Here is a 16780-nt window from a genome sequence, read left to right on the forward strand (position 1 = left end):
TCAAGGGGATTTAGGGACTGGGAGAAGGTGGGGTTATTGCTTCATCAGGCTGTTTGGATTTCGATCTGTTTTCCTAAGCTGCAAGACCTCCTACAAAACTTGATCCTCACCTAAGTTTGGAGGACAACTGAGAAGTGACAGTTATGTTTTCCTCCCTGCAGAGAATAAACTCTCAGGAAAAGATGGAGCACTGCAGCTCTTACCTATGAATGTGGATAAGGAATGGAGTCTCCTATATGAGTGTGGCAACTGTCTACTCACTGGAAAGAACAGTGATACATATCGTAAAAGGGAAGGAAATGAACAGCATCCATTATGTGATGGCGCCTATCCCATGTGTTAGGTCCTGTAACTGACAACGGCCACCCTGAAAAGTATTATTGCACATGAGACTGGAGACCAGAGAGGTTAAGTAGATTGCCCAAGATCACGTAGCTGCTAAGAGGCAGAGCTGGGGTTTGGATTCATGTCGGCCTGACTCCAATGCCCATTCATCTGTCACTCGCAGCCATAGCCCTAGACAACACCCACATGCCAAGGGCATCTGTAGTCCCCTCTAACAAAAGCTGTTATGGCTTCTCAGAGAGACTGGAGTCCATGGCTGGGAGAGGCAGGGGCACCCAGGGAGAACCCTGTGTCATCAGGGTTATTTTCAGGCCCTTCCAGCCACCCACCCATGGGTATAAGGCCTACCCCAAGTCTGCAAGAAAAAAACATGCTTGACACTTGAACAAAAACTGGCTCCGAAACGTAGGAAGAAAGCTGCAAAACCACAATTAGTAATTTAGATCGACGAAGAACAGGGACTATAAAGGAGAAGAGAGTAGGGGAAGTAGGGAAAAAAAGGAACACAATGTATTTATTACCTGGAACGATACACTTAAAATGGTAAAGATGGTAAATTATATATGTATATTTTACCTCAATAAAAAATAAATTAAATAAAAAAAATAAGGAAAACAAACGATCTTATTTTACCTTCATTTATGCTTTCTCTGCCCTGCGTCTCTGCTTGATGCCGACCCCAGTTTCTGACTAATAAGGTTTTCCTTCTGCCTGAAGAGCTTCTGCAAAGCTGTCCTTAGGACAGATCTACTCGCTAGGAATTCCCTCAGTTTTTATATGAGAAAAATCTTTATTTCTGTCTCGCTTTTCTAAAATTAAGCTTTTTTAAAAAAAATATATAATTTTTTTTTTTTGAGACAGGGTTTCACTCTCCCACCCAGGCTGAAGTTCAGTGGCTCAAACATGGCTCACTGTAGCCTCAACCACACGGGCTTAAACAATCCTCCCACCTCAGCCTCTCAAGTTGCTGGAACCAGAGGCACACGCCAATACATCAGGCTAATTTTTTTTACTTTTGTAGAGATAGCTTCTTACTATGTTGCCCAGGCTTGTCTCAAGTTCCTGGTCTCAAGCGATCCTCCTGCCTTGGCCTCCCAAAGTGCTGGGATTACAGGTGTGAACCACCAGGCCCAGGCCAAAATTAAGTTTTTTAATCTGGAGATCATTGTAAATTCTTCTGCAGTTGTAGGAAATCAGAAAAACATTGTGTGCCCTTTATCCAGTTTCCCCTAAAGATAACATCTTATATGATAGTATAATAGCACAGCCAGAATATTGGCACTGATATACTTTTACTTGTCCTCATTGTGTGTGTGCACACATGCATGTGTGTTTAGTTCCATGCAATCTTATCCCATATGTAGGGTCTGTGTATCCATCACCACAGGGTTCCTCTTGTTGCCTTTTTATAGCCATACCTCCTACCATCCTCTTCTCCTTAATCTCTGGCAACCAATAATCTGTTCTTCATTTTTATAATGTTGTCATTTCAAGAATAATAGACTCATGGTGTGTATGTCTTTTTTGCTCAGCATAATTCTCTGGAGATTTATCCACACTGTTGGGCACGTCATTATCCAATGCCCCCTTATCTTGCTGACTAGGACTCTATGGAGCGGATGCTCCACAGTTTATGTAATCAGTCACCGACTGCACAGTGAGGCTGGAGAGAATGGGAGGCGAGAGAGGGGAGAGGTAAGGACAGGGAGAGAAAACCCTCTCAAAGACGTCTCAAGATATCTGCAGTAAAACCTATACCCTCAAACAAAATCTCTCTTGGTGGACTCTTTTCTTCTTCTGGGAAAAGAAACAACATAAATGAACTCAGATCACCTGCCACACACACACGTGCATACTGACGTGTCCCCTCGTGCGTTCATGCGTACACATTTTTGCACATGCATACACACACACATGCACACACATACAGACATGCCTATGAAGAGGCCAGCCCCAGTGTGCAGCAGCTGTGAGGCAGCTGTGCTCCTCCTCGCCTAGAGTGGAACATACATTCTTGTGAACATAGGGTATGGCATTTTCTTATGTCGATGTGATGTGAACAGCTCCTGTTCACCAGCCACCTTACCCGCTGATGCCTCTTCATGGGTGGGTGAATGAGGGGGACACAGCCATTTATTCCTGGCATCTTGAATTGAACTTGAAATTACTGCCCACTAGAAATAAGGCCTGGGGCATAGAGTCTTATTATTAAAATCTTTTGTGGAAAGTCATAGGGCTCCAATCACCCCAGAAACATTGTGTCTATGGGAAGACGCACCTTGAGTTCCACCATACAAATGGATTTGTATCAGTTTAGGTTTCATGTAAGCTGCTCACAGTATCCTAGTGATACATGTTTATGGTAAAATATTTTAGAGGGTAAAGAACAAACACTGCCAATAATTTTTTACTGTACACACATTTTTTCTTATAAAAATGTTACTCTATTTGCACATAGTGATTTGAATCGTGCCAATTTTTATTTGGCAATTGTATAAGGGCAGAACTTTAAATATCACCCCCAACATTCCTTGCCTAAGCCTCAGAACCTATGCTTACAAAGAGCAACCATATTCATGACTACGTATTTAATGCAACATTAGGAAACTAATACAGTAATAACCCACAAGCGTTTTCCATGGCAATGACCTTTTTGCCATCTGGTTTAGTGACTGCAGAGTATCCCATTACATGGTTGTCTCACACTTTGGCAAGCAGCCCTTAAGGATGGACACTAAATCGTCATGGGGTTTAATACTCTCATCCACAGAAGTTACTCCCAAGCCAGTCCTCACATATCTTGCTCTCATTACTAGGGCAGAGTGTTCTAAGAATTATCCTCTTATGGGCCACCGCCAGAGTAGACCAGACTCACTGTTTCCATGCCTGCTGGCTCTTGCTACCTCCATGCCCTGATTTCAAATAACCACTCCATCCATGAGCTAACTGACCTTAGAAAGATACACTTTTAGGGCCGGGCACAGTGGCTCATACCTATAATCCCAGCACTTTGGGAGGCCAAGGTGGGTGGATCACCTGAGGTCAGGAGTTCGAGACCAGCCTGGTCAAACATGGTGAAACCCCGTCTCTACTATAAATACAAAAACATTAGCTGGACGTGGTGGTGGGTGCCTGTAATCCCAGCTACTTGGGAGGCTGAGGCAGGAGAATCGCTTGAACCTGGGAGGTGGAGGTTGCAGTGAGCCCAGATCGCGCCAGTGCACTCCAGCCTTGGCAAAAAGAGTGAGACTCTGTCTCACCAAAAAAAAAAAAAAAAATACATATACTTTTAAAAAGCATATCCTCCCAATTTCCAATTAAGGCCAATAGAGACCAAATATATCCTCTTTCATAAAACAAAACAAAAAAATGGCAAAAATATGTGAATCTACAAAAAGATACTAGAACTAATAAGTGACTTTAGAAAGGGTACAAACTGTAAGGTCAATATTTGAAAAGTCAACTGCATTTATATGATTAACAACGAACAATCAGAAAGTGAAATAGAGTGCCATTTATAATAATATCAGAAATATAAAAATACTTAGGATAAACCTGTCAAAGGATGGGGAAGACCTGTATACTGAAAACTACAAAGTATTCCTGAGAGGAATTAAATAAAACCTAAATAACATACCACATTCAGGGTCAGAGGACTATATTGTCAGGATAGTACTTCTTTTCAAAATTGATACATAGTATTTTGTTTTGTAGAGATTGACAAACTGATCCTAAAATTCAAATGAAAACACAATAGATCTGGAAAAGCCAAACGAATTTTGAAAAAGAAGAAAACGTTGGAGGATTAACATTACGTGATTTCAGATCTTATTATAAAGTCCCAGGAATAGAAAACAATGTGGCATACACATGGACAAATAAATCAATAGAACAAAATATATTTTCGGAAATAGACCTACATATATATGGACAACTGATTTTCAATGAAGGTGCAAAGATAGTTCTGTGGAAAAAGGGATACTCTTTGAACAAATGGTTCTGAAACAATTGAATATCCACATGGATGAAAAACCGAACTTGAAGGAATATTTTGCACCCTATATAAAAGTTAACTCAATATTGACTATAGACCTAATTTTAGAAGGTACAACTATATAAATTCTACAAGAAAATATGGGAGAAAATCCTTGAGACTTTGAGTTAGGCAAATACATTTTAGATATAAGAGCAAAAGCAAGACACATAAATAAATTGATAAATTGAACTTAATAAAATTTAAGAACTTTCACTTTGTGGTAGAGACACCATTAAGAGGATGAAAAGATAAGCCACAGACTAGGAGAACATTTTGCGAATCACATATCTGATAACAGACTTGAATCCAGAAAATTTTTTAAACTCTCAAAATCTCAGTAAGGAAACAATCCAATTTTATAAATGGAACAAAAAAATTGAACATTTGTTTCACCAAAGAAGATGTATGGATGGAAAATAAGCACAATGCCATTAGTAACTAGGGGAATGCAAAGTTAAACAACAATGAGATACTATTACACATGGATTACAATGTCTAAAGATAAAAATACTGACCACACCTAGTGTTGGTGTGGATGTGGAGGAACTGGAACTCTTATATGTTGCTGATATGAATGGAAGGGTACCTCCACTTTGTAGAACAGATAGGCAGCTTCTTAAAAGGTAAACATACATGTACTATATTACTCAGCCATTCTATTCTTAGGTATTTACTCAGAGAAATGAAAGCATATGTCCACAAAACATTCTTACATGATTGTTAATAGCAGCTTTATTTTCAATCACTTAAAACTGAAAATGATCCAAAAGGTACAGCAACAGATAAATGGACTGAGGCACATCCATATAATGGAGTACTATCAAGCAATAAGAAGAAGCAGACAGCTGGGCAGTGGCTCACACCTGTAATCCCAGCACTTTGGGAGGTTGGGGCAGATCACGTGAACTCAGGAATTTGAGACCAGTCTGGGTAACATGGTGAAACCCTGTCTCTACTGAAAATACAAAAAAATTAGCCAAGCGTGGTGGCACACACCTGTAATCCCAGCTACTCAGGAGGCTGAGGTGGGAGGATTGCTTGGGCACAGGAGGTCCAGATGGCAGTGAGCTGTGATTACATCACTGCACTCCAGATTGGGTGACAGAGTGAGACTCTATCTAAAAAAGAAGGAAAAGAAAGACTATTGATACATGCAAGGATACGGATGAATCTGAGAACAATTTTGCTGAGTGAAAGAAAGCAGAGGAAAAAACATACAAGCAGCAAGATTTCACTCACATAGAATTTTTTAAAATGCAAACTATAATGTCACCTGTAGTGACAAAAAACAGAACAATGGGAATTTATAATGTTAAACATATATTTATTAGAAAAAAAAGATATACAGTCAATCATTCAGGTTTCCATCTTAAGAAACTAAAGAAAGAAACCTAATTTAATTTAAGCCTAAAGCAAGGAAAATAAGATAACTAATAAAAATTAGAACAGAAATTAATAACATTGTAAACAAGAAAACAGCAGAGAAAAATCAATAAAACAAAAGCTGGTTCTTGGAAAAGATCAATAAAATTGATAAACATTTAGTCAGGCCAATGAAGAGAGAAAAGACACACATTATTAACATTAGAAACAAAAGAGAGGGCATCACAACTGATCCCATAGACATCAAAAGGTTAATTAATACAACAAAAACTTCATGCTCATAAATATAACTAAGGTGAAGTGAAACAATTCCTTCAAAGACACAAACTATCAAAACTCCCCAAAGGAGAGTAGTCTTACATTCAAAGAGATTGAGTAATTTAAAACCTTCCAGAAAAGAGAGCACTATGCCCAGGTAGTTTCACTGGTACATTCAACAGAACACTTAAAGAGGAAATAATAACAATTCTCCACAATATCTTCCAAAAAACAGAGGCAGAGGCAATGGTTCCAAACTCATTCTATGAGGTCAGTTATCTTAGTCTATTTAGGCTGCTGTAACAAAACACCACACAAACTGGGTGGCTCATAAACAATAGAAATTTATTGTTCACAATTCTGAAGCCTGGAAAGTCCATGAGCAAGGCTCTGGCAGGTTTGGTGTCCAGTGAGGGACCGCTCTCTGCTTCATAAATGGTTTCTTCTAGCTGTGTCCTCACGTGGTGGAGGGGATGAGGAGTCTCTCTTAGGCCTCTTCTATAAGGGCACTTAGGTCTCTTCTATAAGGGATCACCGATTCATAAGGGCTCCACCCTCATGATCTAAGTACTTCCCAAAGGCCCCACTTCTTAATACAATCACCTTGGAAGTTAGAATTCCAACATATGAATTTGGGGGAACACAAACATTCAGACCATAGCACAGTATATCACCCTGACACTAAAACCTGGTAAAGACATTTTAAGAAAGGAACAACTACAGACCAGTATCTCTCATAATCATAGACACAAAAAAATCTTTAAAAAATATTATTGAATCATATTTAGTAATGTTATATACCATAACCAAGCGGGATTTATTCCATGTATACAAAGCTGGTTTGACATTCAAAAATCAATGTAATTTACCACATCGATAGGCTAAAGAAGATAAATCACATGACTATATCAACTGATACAGAGAAAGTATTTGAAACAAATCAATACCTATCTACAATACAATCTCTCAGCAAACTAGAAACAGAGGGAATTTCTTCAACTTGATAAAGAACATGTACAAAAAGCCTGCACTAAACATCATACTTATTGGTGAGAGGCTGGGTGCTTTCCCCCTAAAATCAGGAATAAGGCAAGGATGTCCTCTCTCACCACTCCTATTGAACATCATACTGGAAGTCCCAGCTAGGGCAATAAGAAAAAGAATTAAAAGAAAGATATACGGGCTGGACAAAAAGAAATAAAAATAGTCTTTATTAGTAGATACATTGTCTATGTAGGAAATACCAAATAATCTACACACACAAAAAAAGGTGAAAACCTCATTGGAAAAGGTGAATATAACAAGGACACAGCATACAAAGAAAATATACCAAAGTCAATTGCTTTTCTATATACAACGAATAATCAGAATTTGAAATGAAAATTACATTACCATTTACAATAGCATCCCCCCAAATCAGTATTTAGTTATAAATTTGACACAATCTGTATGGAAACTGTATGCAAAAAGCTAGACAATAGTGGCAAAATAAAATAATCTAAATAAACGGCAAGACAGTCCCTGCTTATCGATTGGAAGACTTGGTACTGTTAAGATGTGAAGTATTTCTAACTTATTCAGAGCAATCCAATTCAAAATCCCAGCAGGTTATTTTTTAGATATTGATAAACTGATTCTAAAATTCATATAAACAAGCAGAAAGCCTAGAACAGCTAACACAATACTGAAGAAGAAGATCAAAGTTGGAGTACTCAGAGTCCTTCATTTCAAGAATTACTATAAAGCTATAATAATCAAGACGGTGTGGTATCGGCAAAAAAAAGGACATGTAAGTCAACAACTGAAGAGGCCAGAAATAGACCCACCCACACAGTATAATAAACTCACTTTTGACAGAGGCGCAAAGGCAGCTCAATGGAGAAAGTGAAGTCTTTTCATCACGTGGTGCTGGAACAATTGGATGTTCATAGGCTAAATGAATCTGGACACAGAACTTGCAACTTACCCAAAAGCTAACTCAAAATGGATCATAAACCTAAATTTAAAATGCACATTTATAAAACTTATAGAAGAAAACATAAGAAGAAAATCTATGTGACCTTGGCTTTGGTGAGAAATTTTTAGATACACTACCAAAAGCATGAACCATGAAAGAAAAAAAAAGTAGAGAAATTGGACTTTATTAAAATTAAAAACTTCCGCTCTGTGAAAGATTCTGTTAAGATAATGGAAACACAAGCTGCAGACTGAGAAGAAATATTTGCAAAACATGAACCTGATAAGAAACTTGTATCCAAAATATTTTAAGAAATCTTAAAAGTCAACAAAAAGAGAACAAGTAATCCAATTGAAAAAAATGAATAAATCTGAACAGACACCTCCAAATCACCACCAAAGATGATATTTGTGTGTGTGTGTATACATATGACATACACATTTGTACATATATGTGTGTGTGTGTGTGTGTGTATATGTATATATATACACACACCTTACAAATGGTAAATAAGCATGTGAAACATCATCTGTCATTAAGGAAATGCAAATGAATACAAGAGTGAGCTTTCACCACACACCTATTGGAATGGCTAGTATACAAAAAAAACCAACAATACCAATTGCTGTGAGAATTTAGAAGAATAAGAACCCACATTCATTTCTGGTGGGAAGGCAAAATAGTACAGCTACTTTAAAAGACGTTTGGAAGTTTCTTAAAAAGTTAAACATTATTTTACTGTATGAATCAGCAAGCATACTCCTAGATGTTTACCCAACTGGTTGAAAACTAAATCCACAAAATACCTGCATGCAAATGTGTGTGACAACATTATTCATAATTGCCAAGATCTGGAAAACCAGCATGTCTTTCAGTAGGTGAATAGATTAATAAACTGTAGTACATGCATATAAAGGAATACTATTCGGAGATATAAATAAATGAACTATCAGGCTATGTAAAAACATAGATAAAACTTAAATGCATATTGTTTACTGAAAAAAGCTTATCCATTTATATTATGTTCTAGAAAAGGTAGAACTATAGAGATGGTAATTGAATCAGTGCTTTCCAGGGGCCTGGAGAGAGGGAAGAGTAGAGTCGGGAAAGCACATGAGGTTTTTTTTTAGAGTGGTAAAACTATTGTGTATGATACTGTGGTGGTGAATACACGACACTGCATTTTTCAAAACCCATGGAATTTTACATCACAAAGAGTGAACCTGAACATATGCAAATTTAAAAAAATAATTAAAGATGTTGGGGGATTCCAAGATGAGATGGTGAATATGACAGAAGACTATCTGTATTACAAATGTATAAAATAATTCCACTGAAGGGGTGGGAGGAAAACGTGCTGACCAAGTGGCATTGGAAGTGAGTGGAGACTGTAAGACTAAAAACATAAGGAACTGTTCACAATCCTGTATTCTAGTAGATAAAGCTCTTTCCCAAAAGGATATAAGTTCTGAAGCCACTAGTCACGCACTCTGAAATGTGAAGTCACTGGATGGAGGATGGTGGGAGCCAGGTTTCTCCTTGTTGGAGGGGATGCTACAGACAAGCAGGCAGGGAAGGCTGCAGTGATTCATATGACAGCGGTTAGTGTTGGGGACATCAACGTGGAATCGAGTTCAGCTCAAAATAGATGTAGATGGATATGTACAATATACTTACAGATATGGGTTGGTATATATTTCCTTGTTCTGTCTCCTGACAGGGCCTGAAGAAGTGTCATCCCAGTAGCAATGAGCACACCTAGTGTTTACGTCTTAGTTTTTAATGCTGTTCTTTTTTTTTTTTTTTTTTTTTTACTTTGTGTGTAACATTTAATAAGCTCAATCTACATCCAGAATAATTTACATGAAAGAACAATATTTATTTAAACAGTGCTCAATGGGGTAACCATGGTATCATCAGAGTGCATCCGGAGGAAAAGAGGGAGGAGGGGCCGAAGGAGACGCAATCAATGGCACTCCCACACTTTTACTGTTTGATCTACGCGGCCAGTGACCACATAGGGTGCCGTCTTGTGGAAATCCAAGGAGGTAACAAAGTGTTCATGCGTGGTGAGGGTCTTCATGCATTGCTTGTTCTTGTGATCCCATAGGCGTACGGTCTTGTCATCAGCACAACTCAAAATAAACTTTCCCCTGGAATTGAACAGAACTCCACGCACCCAGTTATCATGACTCACGAGGGTCATAAGGCACACGCCAGTACTGACATCCCATATCTTCATAGTCTCGTCTCTGGATCCAGACAGCAAGAATGGCCCAGGTTTACCACTTTTTCTTTTAATCTCAGAGCCTGTTGCTTCAGAGATGGAAGAATATGAGCTTTCTGGAGCCCAGGAAATGCATTCTACCACATGCTCATGTTCTCGGAGCTCAGCCTTGCATTGCTTTGTTGCTATGACCCATACGCACACAGTTTGGTCGTTGGAACAGCTGGCTATCAGAGTGCCATCTTGATTTTGTTATACCATACGCACCCATTCTCTGTGTCCTGTGAACGTCTTCACACAGTAGCCAGTTTGCCCTTCCCACATTTTTATAGCTTCATCCCTTGAGGCAGACACTGTATGATCTCCCCTGGCCATGATGGCTACTGAGGAAACATTGTGGTCTTGGCCGTGCGTGGTTCTGATGCATTCAAAGTCCCGAAAATCCCAGAGTTTAATGGTCATAGCTGCAGAACAGGAAGCCAGAAGCTTGCCACTGTGGTCGAATGAAATATCCTGTCTGTATGTCCTCCCTTTAAGAGTTTGTTCAAAATCTCCAGTCTCATAATCCCACACGTTAATTGTAGCATCCTCTGAAGCGGAGACCGTAACATCGAACACAGGATGGAATATGACTCGAGTGACTGGACTCCTGTCACCACTCAATGCATATTTTTCTGGCAGAAAATACCCATTCTTTTGGGTCTTGTTTCTGACCAAGAGATCCACCTGACATAAATTCTTCTTTTGCTTAATTTAACTTTGATTCTAATTCCATAACCTTCTTTTGTTATCTAATAACAGATGTCCCTTTTTTCCCCAAAACTCCAGCCTACTTTAATTCTTCATTCATATCTAATTCAGCTTCCTTTTTAAAAACTGAATATGCCTCTTCGTAGCCATTTGGACGAAGATAATCTGCTATAGCTCGATTGAGTTCATCTCATTGTCTCTGGGACAGCACCATCTTGGCTGTCATGTCAAGCTCATCTGATATAGTGGTATGTCCCTCCTTTGGGAAATCAAAAAGCTTTTTGATCCATGGACTTATAATTTAAATATGCCACTAAGTGTCTTCCACACAGGGGAAAATGATTCTTTTACAAATGAATCCAACTAGTAACCAGAAGATATTCAACAAGTAAGATTCATTCCACTCTCCCGGGCGCCAGACTCTGCCACTGCCCCACCGCTCCAGCTCCGTCTGTCACAGGAGCTGCCCCAACGCCCTGACATCACAACGCTGCTGCCACTGCCCCCAGCTGTTCTTAACACCATTTAATAAAAGGAACTCAGCCTTCCTGGAGAAATGGCTGATTCTAGGACAGGCGGGGAATGTACAAGATGAGCCTGGAGGAGCATTTCACAGGGCCAGAAAGTGAGAACGTGCTCAGAAGAACAAACAGTAACACACAGGTCAAGGGGACACAGTAACCACTTGAAAAAGCTTTCAATGGCCAAAGCTGGAACAATTTCAGCAACAAAGTAGTATTGGTTTATAAATAACCCAAGTAGAAAATAAATCTGCGTGACTCCATACTGATTTACATTTATATATCTATTTAATCATATACATATGAATAAGTAAATGGCAGAGAATAGGCACATCTCCAGAGTGCAGTGGAACTTCAGGTCATTTATGTAATACTCCACCCCCAAGGAGGTGGAGCATAATTCCCCCCGCCTTAAGTATGGGCTGCACACAGTGACTTCCTTTCCAAGCGTACAGTGTGGAGAGGCGGCAGGGGGAGAAACTTCACAGTGGAGACGTCCAACAAACACTGCCTCAGTCAGACGATCATGGTCAACATGAAGCGTGACGTCATGTTGATAGTATGTGTTCCTGATAGAATGTGATGAAAGTGGCACTTTACTTGTGTGGTCTTCTCCCAATAATCATAGAAGAAAACACCAGGCAAATCCCAATGTTGGGACATTCTACAAAATACCTGTCTAGTGTTCCTCAAAACTGTCAAGGTCATCAGAAACAAGGAAAGTCTAAGAAATTGTCACAGCCAAGAGAAGCCTAAGGAGATGCAACAACTCAGTGTAACATGGTGTTCTGTAGTGGAAGAAGGATGCTGGGTCAATTAAGGAAATCTGAATGAAGGGTGATTTTAGTTAATATGTATCAACTTTGGCCATTAACTGTGGTAAAAAGTACCTCATTAATGCAAGATAGTAACAACGAGAGAAACTGGGTATGATATCTAGGGAAACTCTCTGGACTATTCTCAACTTTTCTAGAAATTTAAACCTATTCTAAAATAAAAAGTTTATTTTTATTTTTTTGAAGCAATCCCCCTTCTCTCTCCTCCCTCTTTCTCCTTTCCCTCTCTTTCCTCATTTCTCCCCTCTTTTCCTTCCTCCTCTTCCTCCTGGCCCCTTCTGTTTTCCTTTAACAATAACAATAATGTATTAGTCCATTCTCACACTGTGATAAAGAACTACCTGCAACTGGGTAATTTATGAAGAAAAGAGGTTTGATTGATTTGCAGTTCCACAGGCTGTACAGGACGTATAGCTGGGAGATCTCAGGAAACTTGCAATCATGGCAGAAGACGAAGGGGAAGCTAACACATCTTCACGCCGGAGAGAGAGAGAGAGAGATAAGGGGGAAGTGCTACACACTTTCAAACAGCCAGATCTCGTGAACTCTATCATGAGAACAGCAAGGGGGAAGTCCGCCCCCGTGATTCACTCACCTCCCACCAGGCCTCTCCTCCAACACTGGGAATTGTAATTCAACAAGAGATTTGAGGGGGGACACAGAGCCAAACCACATCAAATAGCATCACACATGTGACCAGTAGGTTGTCGTTTCCAGCACTCTTCCCTTGCATTATTCTGCAGGAGTCCTGGCCATGGTGCAGAGATGGGTGTGGTATTCTTGAATTCACAGTTGGGTCAGGGAGGTGAAATGACCCGCCTAGGAGGTAGCAGAGGTGCTAGCAGTGCCCCCAAGACTCATAGTGAATTCTCCTGGGCCCGCCCATCACCCTGTTATGCCACTTTTCAGTTTCCCTCTGATCACAAATGACTTGGCACACAGTCTAAGTGCCATGCTTTTACTCCAGAATTTGACTTATATTGTCCTATAGGCTGCAGGTACCCTCTTGTTGCTCCTTTCCCTTGAAGAAAATACATCATCTCAAAAGAAGGCAATCAGGAGCTGGCAATGGCACTGGAATCCCTTCCTGGGCACAGAATTGATGCTCATCTGCCCTGTGCCCAGCACTTTTACAAGAAATTTCATTTGGTCAACCTCCCAAATATCATGGAAGGACATTATTGTTATCTCCAGTCTGCAGTCGAGAATGCTGAGGCTAGAAAGTGGTTACCACTAAAAGCAAACCTTGTCTCTCTTTCCAATTGCCTATCCACCCTGACTCTGGGCTCTGACCCACACCCACTTGCTCAAGGTCCCAGGTAGGAGTTGCCCATTCCTTCAAGCATGAGTTCATTCATACCCATCACCCTGTGAGACTTGATGTGGCCTCATTAACAAGCAGGTCTCACCTGCTCTGTGCATGTGAATATGCCTTAGGAAGCTTATCAAATCCCAAAGGAGAAATTACATCCTCTCGGAAAAATACAGTGAGGTGACTGTCCCGTTTCCTTTACTGGCTCTGGACCACAGCTGAGTTCCCACGCACGCACTGTGGCACCCGAGAGTGTGGGCAGAGGCACTTCTGCTGAGTGGGATGAAACATCTTAAGTGCTCTGAGGGTTGAAACTTTGAAGAGGTTGAGATCTGTGAGAGCTGAAGAACCTTTGAATCTCCCTTCAGCTCTCCCTACCCCAACCACAGCCCTTCTCTTGATGTAAAACATGTGTTCAGATAGAAAACAATGAGGCTTACTTCTATGCCAGTAGGACTGTTTGGCTTTAAGCTTCCCCAGTGGTTGGAAACAACAATCTCTAAGATTTGCCCAAAACTTTAAATGGAAGTCACTCCCATGGGTCACATCCATGGATTTGTGAGATAGGGCAGGAGGCTGTGTCTCTGCCACCCAGCGGTGGGAGCAGGGGTGCTTGCAGCCTGGTTGTATTGGGGGTGAGCTCCTCATCCAGCTGCCCATGAGGATAACCTGCAGAGAAGATCAGATGGAGGTACCTGGACTTATGCAGAGGGGTGTTCAGGTTAAACAGAAATACCCAGGGGCCAATAGAGGGAACCTTGCAACAAGTGTATGAGTTAGCCCCTCACCCGACACTGGCCACCCAGATGACATCTTCTTGGACATGATGAATAGCCTCACTTCCACCAGAACATCTTCCTGCCAGGCCCTGCTGCTGCTTCCCCAGCTGTGTGGCCTTGGATGAGTAACATGGCCTCTTATTAAAGAAATGGATGAAATACTTTCTAAAGAATCTTCCAACTCTGAAGGTCTGTGACATCTTTTGTCACTGAATTAATAGGAACTCAGCTCCGTATAACATTCTAGATTTGGTGTATGTTAGGAGACAACCTCTGTTGATGGGCTGACCAAATGTCTGAAGTGGGAAGGATTTGGGGACCAAAACAGGTAACAAGAGGAGATGAACACAAGAAATTCAGGTTGAATTAACCTTCAACAGATATTTACTGAGTAACTTCTACATGTAAGTCACCGAAGTATGGGAAGGGGAAATGGATAAACATATGATTCGCTCTCTGAAAAGCCTATATTCTAATTAATTGATGTATTAAGTAATGCTGGGTGGAGGAACAATAACCCAGGACTTGTATAAATGATAGGAGACTCTGGGGGAAGAGTAAGGCTAAAAGAGACATTATCCGGGAGGCAATTCTAGAGCAGGTAGATTTCAGGTACAGGACAATCAAAGAAAAGGAGAGTGGCATTCACGCATCAAGTCCAATAATATGGCCATATTTTACGGTCCACCTGAGTACTGCAGAATTTAGCCCTAGGTACCACCAGGTCCAAAGCTCCTTCTTTAAGCTACACTTTAAGCTCCTGTCACTTAGAAGGGGCTTTCAGGGTGCCAGGGATGGTGGCAGGTTCTGCGCGGACTTCCCTGGTCCTAGAGGATGTTGGAGTCACTGGGGTGTGAGGACATTGGAGAGACAGGAATAGCGTTCCACGCTGCCATGAGGAGGTGGAACCTGATGCAAAGCCACAGGGAGGCTGGCATTGATGGGCCAGGAGGAATTCCCACCCAGTGGGAGAGTTTTACATTGAAGACTACATACCTGGTCAGAGTGTAAGGCAAAGTGGGCTCCCACCCCTGACATGTGCCTCTTTACCGACATTCTTTGTGACCTTATTCCCCACCTAGGACAGCTAGCACTTTAAGCTCTTGACTGTCATTTATACTTTATTCATGTGAATGGGTTTTTAGTTTTCTCTTGAGAACAAGTTGGGATACCAGGAAAGTTGACAAGAGTTTGAGTTTCTAAGTTGGCTGGGAAAGAGTGATGTCTCCGAATGTAATTTGTAGAGGGTCCTACCAGTTTCCAAAAGAGGAAGTGGGTGTTTGTCTTGCTTTTGAGACATTTTGGGAGACTTAGACACAATATAATTTCTATTGAGAACAAAGTAGGGTTAGGATTTGGCGAAGGAAGACAGATATTTCCTTCTGTCTGCTAAAGAGATGGTCTGGAGTAGAAAACTTGTGGACTGTGTTTACAGTTGCGGAGTACTACTCTTGGTTCAAACAATAAAACAGAATTGATGTCTGTGGAACAGAGCTGGAAGGGGCCTCATGGTTGGTTTTCAAGGTAAACTAACCACAGACGTCAGTTTTCCACTCCTCAGCCCTTTTAGCATCTGGGTTCATCTTCCGGGAAGGCCATAACAAAGCTCCACAATCTGGGGGTCTTAACAACTGAAACTGATTGCCTGGAAGTTCTGGAGGCTGGAAGTCCAAGCTCAGCTTGGGCAGCGTGGGTTTCTTCCGAGCGCGTGAGGGAGAATCGTTCATGCTTCTGGTGTTCGCTAGCAGCCGCTGCTGTTCCTTGGCTGACAGAAGCACCACCCTGACCTCTCCCTGCATCTTCACAGGGCACTCTCCCTGTCTGTGTGTGTCTGTGTCTGAATTTCCCCCTTTCATAAGGACACCAGTCATGTTGGATTAGGGGCCCACCCTACTCTAGTATAATCTCATCTTAACTAATTACATCTGCAATGGTCCTATTTCCAGATAAGGTCACATCCTCAGGAACTGAGGGTTCAGACTTAAACACATGAATTTGGGGGAGGAGACATAACTCAGCCCATAACCACATTCTTTTTACACAGGGAGTTCAAGTTTGAGAGCCCAACAAATCATGCAGGGAAAGGAGATGAAATCCTCTGGGTCCGTCACTGTTTGAGGCAGCCCTAGACACACGCTGAGCTATTGTCCCTACTTTGCCAATGCAGACTAAGCTTGTGTCCATGGAAAAGCCCAGTGTGAACTAAGATCACTGGACACCCATCTTGCTGCTGGGGGCCCGGGCCCACACAGGAATCCCAGGCCTAACCTGAGGGGAGCAGGCTACACCAGGCCGAAGATGGCCGCCTTGATTTGGGTGCACACTCAAATGTGCAAACCACTGCCTGCACCACAGAGACCGGTCCAGAGGTGTCTG

At 41.2% G+C, this 16780-nt stretch overlaps 1 long non-coding RNA gene and 1 pseudogene across 2 annotated transcripts in view; one reads left to right on the plus strand and one right to left on the minus strand.

Annotated features, from left to right (window-relative positions):
• Window positions 1-16780, plus strand: part of LOC101013385 — a 153599-nt gene that overhangs the window by 100451 nt on the left and 36368 nt on the right. The window lies entirely within an intron of this gene.
• Window positions 9838-11404, minus strand: LOC101013019 (annotated as a pseudogene). Its single transcript, XR_004178339.1, has one exon. The product of XR_004178339.1 is annotated as a platelet-activating factor acetylhydrolase IB subunit alpha pseudogene (transcript).

This window comes from Papio anubis, chromosome 14 (genome assembly GCF_008728515.1).
Source record: "Papio anubis isolate 15944 chromosome 14, Panubis1.0, whole genome shotgun sequence".
Lineage (NCBI taxonomy): Eukaryota > Metazoa > Chordata > Mammalia > Primates > Cercopithecidae > Papio > Papio anubis.